The sequence below is a fragment of the Leptonychotes weddellii genome, chromosome 11 (genome assembly GCF_054177405.1).
Source record: "Leptonychotes weddellii isolate Sample4059 chromosome 11, ASM5417740v2, whole genome shotgun sequence".
Taxonomy (NCBI): Eukaryota; Metazoa; Chordata; class Mammalia; order Carnivora; family Phocidae; genus Leptonychotes; species Leptonychotes weddellii.
In genome coordinates this window covers 13,357,039-13,368,087 of record NC_138379.1, presented here as the reverse complement: position 1 = coordinate 13,368,087, position 11,049 = coordinate 13,357,039, and the positions used below count along the sequence as shown (strand labels likewise).

Here is an 11,049-nt window from a genome sequence, read left to right as displayed (position 1 = left end):
AAGGCAGTCGCTTAACCAACTGAGCCACCCAGGCGCCCCAACCTAAGAGATTTTTGATTGGCTACTAGACCTCCAGCCCCAAGCACAAAAGATAAAGGCCTAGGGAGGGCCTGGACCGTCACAGCGTTGTCCTTCCAGATGAGACCAGAAACACTGGCAGGCAGCGGGGAGGGGGCCTTGCAATGCTCAGACATTCAGTAGGTCCTGTGGCAAGGACACTCAGCTTCCTGTGCCCATTGCCCAACCCTCCCACTGCCATTAGTGCTGCTCAGAATGGGAGTGCAAGCCAGTTCCAGGCAAAACATGCAGGCCTCCTTCTAGCCTTGAGAACTTCATGAGACCGGGGAAAGAGCTGTCCCGTTACTCAGCCCCCTGGAATGTGGGAGACTTAGATCTCAAGGAAAATGACTAGTAATGGACCCTGGCAGCCAGGACCTTGAGGGTCCAGAGGTGCTTCCTCCCGAGTCTATGGTGACTCCCAACTGTTCCTTCCCATGCTTTTTGAAGTTGCCATTTATAGGACACTCATTAAGAGCTGAGCCCTGTGCTCAGCACTCTACTTGCATTAGCTTATTTTATCTTCACAGCAGTTCTGCAGGGAGGTATTGTTGCTAGTCCCATTTCGCAGATAAGCAGACTGAGGCTGAGAGGGCGAAATTGCGTGCTTGGAGTCAGAAAGCCACAGAGCTGGATCTGACCTCAGGTTCTTAACCAGAGTGTTTGGTGGGAGACTCTTGGCAGCATCTTCTCTGGTCTTCTAAGTTGGGCTGGCAAGGGGGAAGGGCACGGTAAGACCCCAGCCCTGTGAGGGCAATGCTGATGGGGAAGAAGTTAGGACCAGAGAGAAAGGCAGTCACTGAAGTGAAGGACAAGGCAAACGAAGACCACTAGGCAGTCCCAGTCAGATATAAGGAGGGTGGCCAGCTCCACTGGACCCAACCAGTAGCGAGCAGAAGTCCTCTTCGTAAGGGGGAGTATGGTCATCAGCATCAGGAGCCTGCCCACCCGCTACCCAGCAGGAGCCCTGGAGCAGCTTGGGGTTGGCCGCGGGAGCAGGACATCACCTTGGAAAGGTCTGTGTCCTGCTTGCTTGCTTATCATTTGCTATCACATCTGTTCCTTACTTTCTCTGTTCTGTTCAACATCTCAGAGGGCAAATGTCATATGACAGACTCCCCTGCTAACTGGCTTCTGACTAGGTTCACCCAGCGAAAGGTGCCGGAGGAAGGGGGGCGGCAGGAAGAGGAGAGAAGTCGGGGTGTTTCTCCGGACCCCCAGCTTCAGGCAGCAACTCTGGCCACGGCCTCCTCCTTGGCCCCAGCTCGCAGTGGGCAGCCCCAGCCCTGAGCTCTCTACCAACCCCTCCTCCCTGTGAGTTTCCAGCCTCAGAGGTTGTGGCAGTTCTCCATAGCTGCTAACTCACTTGCCTCCCCACTCCCACACCCTCCTTCCGCACTGCCAGCCATTCCCGCTCCTGAGTGGACCTCACCCAGACCGGGTCCTCACCTCCTACCCCAGCCGGGCTGAGCAGCAGTGCCTTGGTCTGCTGGGGCCACTATGACACAAGACCACAGACTGGGTGGCTCATAAACAAATTTATTTCTCACCGTTCCAGAGGCTCGACTCCCAAAATCAGGGTGCCTATATGGGTTGGGTTCTGGTGAAAGCCCTCTTTCGAGTCACACCTTGCCAACTTCTTGTTATGTCCACACGTGGTAGAAGGGCAAAGCAGCTCCACGGGGTCTCTTGTATAGGGGCACTAATCCCATTCAAAGGGTTCCACCCTCTTGACCTGAGCATCTCCCAAAGGCCCAACTTCTAACCTCATCACATTGGGCATTAGAATTTCAACATATGAATTTGAGGGGGGACACAAACATTCAGACCATAGCAAGCAGGCAACTCCTGGGCATGAGGGAGAGTCGAAGCCTATCCTATCCTATCCCCTTGAGCACCAGGTTAGCTGACTATGAGCAGAACTGAGCAGCCCCCAGCAGGACCCCATGGATCCCAAACCAGGAGCAACCGATGGGGTCTGAGTGCGCAGAATGTCTTCCTACCCAGCAGGGTCCATTCTGCCACTCACGTCTTCCCAGACTCGATACAGTCTCAGGTGGGTCACTTTCTCCGTGATGACCGAGTCGCTTGACCCCTTTGGGTTTCAGTGTCCTCGTCTGCGTTGTGGGGACACTGAGGTAAGTAACTGGGAGCTGCATTCATCATTGTTGTGAAGAACAGCCTGGGCAGGACTAGAAGAAAGAATCCACAACCTGTGAGGATCTTTGGAGAGCAGGGACAGAAGAGATACGGTCACAGCCAATGTGAGGCTGTCAAACGGGGAAGCAGCAGGACTGGGGGTGATGCATCACGGGGCCACCTGCTGGTCTCCCTGCCCGAAGGACTGGCACCCATCGCTCTGGTACCTCAGACTCAACCACAGTTCTCCCTCCTGCTGGTCCTCAGGTGTGGTAGGCAACACGGTCCTGAACAAAGGAATACTCCATGCCTAAGAAGGGGATGGAAGAGGTTTGGGACCTCCCCTGCCACTCCAGACTGAAGACTGGATCACTAAATGGGGCTGGGGGTGGGAGAGGCCAAGGGCCACACAAGCATTAGGCGCTGCCACTGGGTGTTTGCCGTATGCCAGGCTCTACGCACAGCACCCCAACACCACCTGTGTGCTCTCGGGCTTACTCCTCACTCCCCCTCCAGCCACTGGAAGAGGAGGTGGTATCTCTTATCACCACCAACCAACACATCCCCATTTGATAAAGGCACTGAACCTCTCGGATAGGTTAAGAAAGCCGCCCAGGGTCGGATAGCCGAATGTGGCAGAGCCAGAATTTCAACCAACTTCATCTGATAGAAGCCTCCAGCCTCCCCAGGATGATTTAATGTGTCTCACTGCCCATGGCTCTGACATCCAGAGGGCATTGGCCCTGGCATTTGAGTCAAGGAAGTAGGGAAACGGATTGCTTGCCGAGCCGGCCCATGACCCGGCGTGGGCCTCCGGGCCTGTTCCGCCTTCGGGCGGTGTGCCAGATGTTAGAGACAAGGGCAAGGCTGAAAAGGATGGTCCACTAGGAGGCTGCCTCTGCTGATGTTTGTATGGACTCGTGCACACGTGTGTGTGTGTGTGTGTACATGCACGTGGACACACCAGTCTAACCTCCACCTTGGCCCAGGAGAGAATCAGGGAGGACTGTGCATTCAGTAAGTGAGGGGTGAACGGCTGGGTGGCTCCGCTTTCTTCCCCACCTCAGTTCCCAGGGGGAGGCTCTAATATTTTCCTGGAAAGCTGGCCATGGGCCTGGAGGCCTCAGGTCTCCACAAAGTCAAGAAGAAAGGACACTGGCAAACTCTTCTCCAAAATCAGTTCAGACCTTATCGGCCTCTCTGAGCCCCCCAAGCCAGAGGGGGCGACTCACGCCAAGTGAGGACAGGCTGTCTCAGAGCACTTCATCCCCAGATCCCACTGCCTCCTGAAAATCAACCTCCACATCCCCCCACGCCTTGCCCCAGACTCTGAGCGACACAGAATGGCTCTCTCATAATTGCCCCATGGGACACAGCCCGGTGTGGTGTGAGGAGCATGAACCTTGGGCTCACCTGAATTTCCGCCTGGACCTCAGTCCAGGAGCCATGAGGCCTGGGGCTGGTGTGACCCAATCCTTCTGAGCCTCTTTCAGAGCTCTCCTGGAAAACGAAGATAATAACTACCCATGGTAATAGGTGCAGTCAGTGTGAATGCTCCTGCCCCGTCCCTTTTTCCCTGCTTCCTTCTGGATCTCCTTAACCTCCACTGACCACTTTACCACCTAGCTTCAGGCCCCTCATTTCCCAGCATCCTCCCAGCTGCGGCCCGGCTTCTGAGCTTTGCAGGAGACAGTGGTTTTGCCACTCTTTGCTTGTGGCCTGCCATGAGCCAGCTCCCCTGAGAGCAAAGGCCTCAGAGCCCTGCGCCTGGGGCCCCACCCTCTTTGTAAACACCAGTTGGGCACCAACTGACCTCGGGAGGGAAGCGCTTCACCGGAACCCTCCTCTTCCAGCCCTGCCTGCTGCTGAATGTTCCAGAAGAAGTGCCAGGCAAATCTGACACCCTCGCACCCAGGCCACCTCCGTCCTGGAAATAGGCACTTAGAGCCAAACCCTCAGCTGAAAGTGGAAGGAAGTCAAAGTCCCTGAGTGCTGCTTCTCTCCTGCCCTCCCACAGCGCCCCCCCCCCCGCCCTCCCCCCCAGCCATCCCACCCAGGGCAAGTGCTCTCACATTTAAATGTTTTTTCACGATCTTGATAGACGTCTGTAAGGAGGGCTTTCCTGTTACTCCTTGTTTCTTAAAAACAAAGACAGAAATTAAGTATAACCAAATATTAATCATTTTTATTGTTCTTTGCAACATCTTTTTCTGTATTGTTAAAATTGCTCTCAATAAAAACATTTTTTTTAAGATTTTATTTTTAAGTAATCTCTACACCCACCGTGGGGCTCGAACTCACAACCCCAAGATCGAAAGTTGCATGCTCTGCTGACTGAGCCAGCCAGGCACCTGTAAATAAAAATACTTTTAAGTCAATAAGATTCATACAGCTTTATTGGGGAAAAATTCAGGAAATGCCAAAAGGTAGAAAGAGAAAAATAAGAATCACCAGAATCTCTCCTCTGGAACCAAACCATTTATCTATTGGCTTATCTCCTTCTGGTCCTTTTTCTAGCATGTATTCATGTCCTTTTATTCTTTTTTTTTTTTTTAAGATTTTATGTATCTATTTGAGAGAGAGAGAGAGCACAAACAGGGGGGTAGGGGCAGAGGGAGAGGGAGAAGTAGATACCCCGCTGAGCAGCAATCCCAACACGGGGTTCGGCCGAAGGCAGACGCTTAACCGACTGAGCCACCCAGGTGCCCTATTCTTTCTTTTTTTAATTAAAATATAATTGACATATAACATTGTACTTATTTTAGGTTCATTTTATTCTTTTTACCCCCAAAAATGGAATTATACTGTTTAATAACCTTTTTTCCCCTTCATAATATATTTTGAACAGTTTCCCATGTCCTTGGATCTTAATCTTTACTTTAGTGCACTTCTTTTTGTTTCAGTTTTTTTCCCATGTAATCATGAGTAAGGTATATTTCTTATGATTAGGATCCACATTGATCCCATTAGGATCATACCATTTACACCACTTATTTATTTTTTCCTACCTGAAAAGTAGTACACTTTTGTTGTGGAAAAGTTAGAAAATACAGACAAGCAAACAAATGAACACATAATATCCTTGCAGCCTCACCCCGCTGAAATAACCCTTGCTAACATTTTCGTGTTTAATCGTGCTGTCCACATTTTTAGGTATGCAGGTAAATATATAGAAACACACATTTTACAATAAAATCAGAATCCTATGATTCATATTATTTTTAACTTACATTTTGTTGTTTACTTAACAATACATCTGACATTGATTAGAATTGTTTCAGCTACAAATGACAGAAGACCCAAAGGAACAGTGGCTTAAACATGTTCATTTCTCTCTCTAGGAACTGATGTCCAGAAGTAAGCAGCCCAGGCTGGTACAGTAGCCCTGTGACCATCAGGGACTCAGGCCCCTTCTACCTGGGGCTCTCCATCGTCAGTGCATGCCTTCCACTAGTGACCCAAGACAGCCAATGGAGGAGGAAGCAGCAAAGAAGAGAGAGCCCTGTCTCCTCGAAGGATGCTTCCTAGAATTCACATGCATCACGCCTGCTTGTACCACACTAGCCAGAACTAAGTCCCATCCCGCCACCCCCAGGAAATGGGATTTATCTGAATAGAGCTTTTATTACTATAGAAAAAGGGAAGAACAGATTTTGGGGGGCTAACTGGCATCTCTGCCACATTTTACAAACATCTTTCCAGGGCACCTAGTTGTATATCCCATTTTTTTCTTTTTTTGGTGAATGTTTGACCACATCATTAAATATCCTTCCATTTTAATGGCTTCTTCATATTCCATAATACGCAGGTAACATTACTTATAGATCCAATGCCTTCTTACTTGATATTTGGGTGTTTTGCTCTGACAAATAAGGCTCTTCTATGGTTAAAACTTGTCAGAGGAAGAGATCCCAATCTTTCCTCTACACCCTGGGGTTGCCCACCAATGACATTTTGCTGAGGAGTCAGGGTAGTATCTGCCTTGAAAGCTGGCTTATGGGTCTGAGTTTATTTCTGCAAAAAAAATGAAGCTTTTTGGCAACAGGTATACCCCTCAGTTCCCCTTGCAGAGGAAGTCCAGGGGAGGGGGGCCGCTGGGGCGGCGGGCAGAACCTGCTGGACAGTTCTGCCCTGGGCAGGAGGAAGATGGGTTGGGGGACGTGGGGGGCTGCGGGCTGGGGGTAGGGAGTGAGTGGGAGGAGACTGGGGACTCTCAGGAGCCAGGGGTGGACCTGGTCCTGGAGAGGCAAGGGGACTTGATGGGCCCAATTCATTTTTTTTTTTAAGATTTTATTTATTTATTTGAGAGAGCGAGAGCAGGGGGAGGGGCAGAGGGAGCGGGAAAAGCAGCAGGGAGCCCGATGCAGGGCTCGATCCCAGGACCCTGGAATCATGACCTGAGCTGAAGGCAGACGCTTAACAACTGAGCCACCTAGACACCCTGATCAGAAACCATTTTAGCGGAGGACTATCAGTCAAGGCGTTTGGAGGAAGTCTCTTAAACCAGGCAAACCTGGAGCCTCCATCTGCTCAGTATGTGGCTTGAGGCTTGATTGAGCGTTAAGCTGTAACAAAATAATGAGGACACCTGTCAGACACACCTGAACCCAAATAACAGTTCCATCCTTCCATAGCTGAGTGACCTCAGGGAAAGTATTTAACCTCCCTAAGACTTGATTTTCCCATTTGTAAAATGGGAAGAATCGTAGTGCTTCCCACGTGGGAATAAACATCAGTGCTTAGCAGTGTGTCTCTGCACTCAATAAATACTAGATATTATTAAATTAATTACAACTGCCTCTAGGTAGGTAATTCCAGCAAAGGAGTGGAGACAAGGTATAGAAAGCATCTTATATGCTGCCTGGCTCAGGTGGTAGGCATTCAATACATGGCTATTATTATTGCTATCATCCTTACGTTCATCTCAATTCTAGGCTTATCCTCTCTGCAAGCTGCACCTGCCACACAATCTTATCGTCCCAATAGAAATCATGGATGAAGCTACGGACTCATGGCTCCAAATTGTGGGCTTCCTGTCATACCCCTAGTGCCTGCCCCAGCATGAAAGAGGTTTTCTCAGGGCCTTCCAGAAGGATGTGCAAGCAACAAGCAGGTCAGCAGGAGTGGGGACCTCAACTCCCTGCTTTTCTGGGGAGCCAGGCATAGCCCCGGGCCATTCGCCTGGCACCGAGGATCCGAGAACTGTGCAGCCCAGGGCTGCTAGGAGGCCAGAAGGAAGAGGCAGTGTCACTGTTGATAACTACATTTTCAAGTGTTTCGTGGATGGAGCAGTTACCATGGTGATGCTCATGGCTCTGAGGAGAGCTGCAGCCTCTCTTGAGTTGTGAGTCAGGTTCAGCTTTATTTATTTAAAAAGAAAACCAACGCCCTGACCTGTGAAGGACAAAGCAATACGCAGGTAGAGGCTGGGGCGTCCACTGAGGGCGGGGGCGATTCAGCACGCTCGCCGGCCCCCCCCGTGTCCTGACGTCAGTCAGCCCAGCTGGCTACCGGGCCTGGGAAAGTCCACAGAGGTAAGTGGGGGAGGCCGGCATTTCAAACTGGCCCAGGAGAGGAAGCACAAAGGGAAGCCACATGGCCAGGCCAGTCGGAAACCTCTTAATAGGAAGCAGATCCCATTTGCTCAGCTCGGACCAGAGGGCCAGACTCCTTCAGGGGACGCTTCCCCACCCTGGTATGGCAGGCCTCAGGGCCCAAGGAGAGAGGCAAGTGAGGGCCAGGGTCTGGCCCTGAGATGACCGTGCTGGCTGACCCACCTCCCCTACCCCCCATGTGTATACACCAGCAGTGCCCTGGGACGGGGGGGGGGGGGGGGGGGTTCTCCCTGGGGGGATGGAGCCCCTTTAACCAGAACCCCTGCAGGGGAAGAGGTAATCATAATAGCACCTACTCACAGGGTGGCTCTGAGGATGAAATGGCGATAATATTTGCAAATGTTTAACGTAGAGCCGGGCTGGCATATAGTCAGCCCTGGATAACTGGGCTATTGTTAACTTTGGTTCAGGCTCTTATATTCCCCCTCCTGGATAGAACCGCAAAAGCCTCCTAACTCCACTGGCTGGTTCTAGTCTTACTCACCTCCGATCTATTGCCCACACCACAGCAGAGCGGTTTATTGAAAATGCATCCCGATCATGCTATTTTTCTCCCCTCAAAATCTGCCAGTGTTTCCATTTACCTTCAGGGTAACTCTTAGAATTCCTTGGAGGGGCCTAGGCCTCGAATGATCTAGCCCTTGGCTGCCCTCTCCAGCCCTGTCGCTCACCACGCCCCACCGACCTTGATAAGTTTTGGCCATTACCCCAGTGTCAGCACTCTCCTAGGGTGCCAGGCTCTGTCGTACCTCCAGGATCTTTGGCATGCTATCCCCTTTGCCCAGAAAGGGCAAACACCTGCTTATCCTCCCAAGACCCATATCAAGGACCCCATGTACCAGGAAATCTCCCTGTCCTCCCCTCGGATGCAGAGCTGGCCACTCCCTCCTCTGAGCAACTTGACGTCGCAATTCTTGCGACCCACGGCTGTGACACCTTTCAGCTTCTTGAGGGCAGCACTGATTCTCAATAATGTCTGTATGCCCAGAACATACGACAGTACCCTAACATTCACAAGGGAGGACTGTGAATGAATGAAGGAATGAATGAAGACAAAAATCTCATTTCTAGAAAAGGAAACTGAGGCCCAGATAGGAGGAGTGACTAGGTTCAAAGAGAGTCCCGAAGCCCTCTAGCTCCAGGCCCTTCTGATTCCAGAGACCAGGGACCACCCATCTGTTCATCCATCCATCGCTTACTAAGCACCAGTCATCCAGCAGATACCGTGTTGCTCCCTGGAGTAGCCCTGGCCCCCAGGGGCCCACAGACAGGTGGGATAGAATGACAGGTATTCGGACAATTCCCTCACTTTTCACGATGAGCCGGGACAGAGGGTGCAGGAGCTATGGGAATTCCAGGGACCACGATATGGACGGAGGTAGAGGGAGGCCCTCTGTGTCTGTGTCTTCCACTCCCTCTGCCCCAGCTCCGGAGCCCAAGCTCCCACAGACAGCCAGACCCAGGCAGCTGCCCTCCAGGTGCCGTCAACACAGGTAAACAGACGTATATACGTAGGCTCACACATACCTACGTCGGGTGACATGGACATACATGCCTGGCCCCGTGGGCAGGACACACAGTTACAAGGACACATGTGCACCCCTCAGTGATCATGTCAAGAGCCATCAGGGAGCAAGGACTGATGAAATCAGACCGCAGAGCATTTTCGGACACTTCACACCACCCCTCGCCCTTCTGCACACCAGGTCTCCTGGATTCCCCACCCCATGTGGTCCTCTGGGCAAGACAGATATATTGTTCTCTCCCCAATTTCCAGATGGACAAACTGAGACTCAGAGAGATTTAACTGACTTGCCCAACCACCACCACCACCACCTGGTCAGTGGAAGTTCTGGAACTGACCCGTCATTCCCCAGGCATTTGCTAGCATTTAGTCTGTGCCAGGCCTTCTGCAGGGCACAGGGGATGCCGAGGGGAATGAGCCACAGCCCCAGCCTCTTGTGGGAGATGATAGCCTTGTCTATCCCCAAGGTTTGAACCTCAGTGTCACCGACTAGCCGGGTGAGCCTGAGCTAGGTGTTAGCCTCTGCGACTTAGTCTGAGTCTCTGATTCAAAATCTAGGGGCGCCTGGGGGGCTCAGTCGGTTAAGCGTCTGCCTTCGGCTTGGGTCATGATCCCAGGGTCCTGGGATCGAGTCCCACATCGGGCTCCCTGCTTAGGGGGACGTCTGCTTCTCCCTCTCCCTCTGCCTGCCACTTCGCCTGCTTCTGCACTCTCTCTCTCTGTTAAATAAATAAATAAAATCATAAAAAAACAACAACACAAATTAGATCAAACCCTCCCATCACACTCAGCAGTACCCTGCATGACCCAGCTCCCGCTCCCTTACCCAGCTCTCTTCCTATCACTGTCCACCTCCCGTCCCACTGGCCTCCTGGCTGTGCCCGCAGCAAAACAAGGACCTCCCACCTCCAACATCCAAACTTCGCACCTCCTCTTCCCTCTCCCGGACACGGTTTCCGCCAGATAGTCCACAGAGCGAACTCCCTCCTGCTGCCCACGTCTCTGTGTCTTCACACGGGAGGACACCACTGAGTCCAAAATGATGGTCCTATACTTTTCTTGAAAGTACTGTCTTCATATTATATGACATGATGCTATGTGTATTTGACCGTTTGTTTACGACCTACTGGTACAGAAGGGGAGGAATGTGCGCACTGTGTTTACTACTACACCCTCAGGGCCTAGAACAGTGCCTGGCGCATAGTAGGAACTCAGTAAATTTTTATGAACAGGAATATATCAATCATCCTGTTTCCTCCCCTTTAAAATGATACCTATAGCACATAGCTATAAGGATTAATTATGTTATAAATGGAAGATGCTTAACCTGGTACCTGGCACTTCGTTGGCACACCGTAATGCTGTTATTTTTTTTGCTATTGCTGTTACCATTGGGGAGTCGATGGGGGAGCAGTGGGGGAGACAGGTGTAAGAATAAATTACACAGTGTGGTAACAACACTCTTGCTTCTGAGTCCAGTCCTCCAGTTTGGGGCCCAGGTAGCAGCCCCTTCATGTGCCTGAAGATCAAGAACCAAAACTCTTGCCCTCTTGTCTGCAGGGATCACCCTCAGGGTCTCGCGCCGATGGCCAGGAGACCTCTGGGCCCCACCTGGGCTGGGGGCAGTGGGCAGAGTCCAGCCCAGGCCTCAGAAACCCTTGATTCCCACCCCCACCCTCCCACCCGGAGCAGGCCCCACATCAAAGCCAATCT

The 11,049-nt window shown here is 51.6% G+C and overlaps 2 long non-coding RNA genes across 2 annotated transcripts in view; one reads left to right on the top strand and one right to left on the bottom strand.

Annotated features, from left to right (window-relative positions):
- The window catches only part of LOC115939851 (uncharacterized), a 12,831-nt gene extending 6,855 nt beyond the window's left edge, over positions 1–5,976 (top strand). The window contains exon 3 of the long non-coding RNA XR_014138577.1: positions 5,538–5,976. This is a non-coding gene — a long non-coding RNA (uncharacterized LOC115939851). The remainder of the gene's footprint in view (positions 1–5,537) is intronic.
- Positions 1,584–11,049, bottom strand: part of LOC145716140 (uncharacterized) — a 15,488-nt gene continuing 6,022 nt past the window's right edge. Inside the window, exons 2-4 of the long non-coding RNA XR_014138580.1 lie at positions 4,269–4,334; positions 3,610–3,696; positions 1,584–2,249 (exon numbers count right to left, since the gene is read on the bottom strand). This is a non-coding gene — a long non-coding RNA (uncharacterized LOC145716140). The remainder of the gene's footprint in view (positions 2,250–3,609; positions 3,697–4,268; positions 4,335–11,049) is intronic.